Source organism: Lepus europaeus, chromosome 4, assembly GCF_033115175.1.
Source record: "Lepus europaeus isolate LE1 chromosome 4, mLepTim1.pri, whole genome shotgun sequence".
Lineage (NCBI taxonomy): Eukaryota > Metazoa > Chordata > Mammalia > Lagomorpha > Leporidae > Lepus > Lepus europaeus.
The window spans coordinates 82,602,201-82,604,679 of record NC_084830.1 but is presented as its reverse complement, the minus strand read 5'-3'; the positions used below and the strand labels follow the sequence as shown (position 1 = coordinate 82,604,679).

Below are 2,479 nucleotides of genomic sequence, written 5' to 3'. Positions count from 1 at the left end.
CGCCTGCGGCACTGGCACCCCAGGTTCTAGTCCCGGTCGGGGTGCCAGATTCTGTCCTGGTTGCTCCTCTTCCAGTCCAGCTTCTGCTGTGGCCCGGGAGTGCACTGGAGGATGGCCCAGATCCTTGGGCCCTGCACCCGCATGGGAGACCAGGAGGAAGCACCATCTGGGGAGTGAACCAACGGAAGGAAGATCTTTCTCTGTTTCTCTCACTGTCTAAATCTGCCTGTCAAAAAAAAAACCAAACAAACAAACAAAAACAAAACAAAACAAAAAAACAACTAATGAGCACCCTGGGAGGCAGCAGATGGCCCAAGTGGTTGGGTCTCTGCCACCCATGTGGGAAATGGATTGAGTTCCAGGTTCCTGGCTTCGGCCCCAACTGTTGCAGACATCTGGGGGGAATGACCCAGTAGATGGAGGATCTCTTTCTCTCTGTCTTTACCACTCTACTTCTAAAAAAAAAAAAGTTCATTTTATTGCCAATAATTTTGAATCCCATTCATTCAAGCAGCCTTCATAAAGTTTGTGGAACATGTGTGTTACCAAAAAACTATGCATGGATTTCAGATATCTGCATCAAAATAGAATTTTTGTTTGTTTGTTTGTTTGCGATCTTAAATGATTCTGCTTTCATTTTAAGCCAGTCATGAAGTTTCACAGATTTCGGAGGTGAGGCAGGAAGAAGGCGGTGTTCAGAATCGCTGGGGCTGTGGCGCCGTTGGCCCGAGGCAGCGCAGGCAAGGTGGGTCTTTACTGGGGCTGCTGGAGGAGCGCCCGACCAACGGGCCAGCAGGGAGGCGGCAGGAAGAGCTGCTCGGGACTGGAAGGCAGTGGCCTCCGCTGCTCCATCAGACCCGCCCGCGTGGTGCCGCGTCCACCGCTGCTACTCAGCCTTTTCCATCACACACCTGGTCCCTTCTGCTTCCTGCTGAGCCACTTGTTTGGCTTCCACTGCTCCTGGGAACTCCTCCCCGCAGGTCGGATGCGTCACCCAGAATGAGCCCAAGGGGGCTGCTGGCTCCGTGAAGCCCGGGCTCCCCCGCCTGGAGACCAGCTCTCTGCCGGTGATGAGCTCCGACAGCACCAAAGCTCTCCACCGTGGACTTCTGGGTCTCCGTGGTGACTGACAGCAGCACGTGCTCCTAGTGGTCCTCTCCTACACGGGTGAAGGTGCATGGAAGCTCACTAGTCATAGGCAGACAGCGGATGCACAGCGTGTTGCCAGATGTAACATCTTTACATGTTATGAGGTTAAGATAAGATTTCTGTACCTAAGCGTTGAGAAATTGAGTCTCTTCCCCCACCACAATATCCTGCACTCCAGCGAATTGGTCAAAGATGACTTCTGTGTGCTCAGGGTCTGTATTCTGTAAGGCAGAGTTCACCAGGCCTCCTGCAACAGCTAAGGCCAGGCTGAACTTGCCAAGGGACTCAAACATGTTGGCAGCCATGTTTCCTTCTCATGGACCTGTTCCCACCTGCTTCCATTCTGACCTCCACACGAATTCCCAAACTACACACATGCTGACTTATCTTTTTTTTTTTTTTTTGGATTTTATTTATTTATTTGAGAGGTAGAGTTATAGACAGTGATAGAGACAGAGAGAAAGGTCTTCCTTCCGTCGGTTCACTCCCCAAATGGCTGCAATGGCCAGAGCTGCGCCGATCCGAAGCCAGGAGTCAGGTGCTTCTTGGTCTCCCACAAGGGTGCAGGGGCCTAAGGACTTGGGCTATCTTCTACTGCTTTCCCAGGCCATAGCAGAGAGCTGGATGGGAAGAGGAGCAGCAGGGACTAGAATCAGTGTGCATATGGGATGCTGGCACTGCAGGTGAAGGATTAACCTACTGTACCACGGTACTGGCCCCAATTTATCTTTTAATTCCTTTTTCTGTCTTGCAACTTAGGCCCCTTTCTCCTCTGCTTACTCTGCCACTGTCCTTCTGTCGTGCCATCTCACACTGCTGCTACCTTGCAAGGACATCTAATCAGGTTTGTGAATGCCCCAAATGGAGTGACCCCACTGAGCAGTATGGTCAAGGAAAATCATCGCATAGCCCCAGGCAGCACACAGGGCACTGTCTTCAGGTCAATCTCCTTTGCCTGGAGCCATCCAGCAGAATGGTCAGGTTGTGGTGCTGTTATAAATGGAGCCACCTCTGTAGAAGGTACAACCATTGGCCACTTTGCTCAGACTACAAAAAAGTCAGAGCTTTGTGACCTAAAGGACACATTTAGTATTTCTCCTAAGGGACCAGCCCCTACTCTCTCTATATCCTATAGAAACCTAAAACAACACTTGCTGAAAGAAAGCCCTTTGTAGAGTGGAGACACTGTTTTTTTAAACTCTAAGTTTTTTTTATACTCTGTTGGGTGTATGACTGGATGGAAACTCTAGAAACCAGCCATCTCAATGACTAAAGGAAAATGGGTTTGATATGAAAATGTGAAAGGGGTTAGGAAAGGGCCAAAGGTGAT

At 50.2% G+C, this 2,479-nt stretch overlaps 1 pseudogene; it reads right to left on the bottom strand.

The window, feature by feature from the left end:
- Nucleotides 1–553: 553 nt before the first annotated feature.
- LOC133758711 (prohibitin 1-like) lies at nucleotides 554–1,454 on the bottom strand (annotated as a pseudogene).
- Between the last annotated feature and the right edge of the window lie 1,025 nt (nucleotides 1,455–2,479).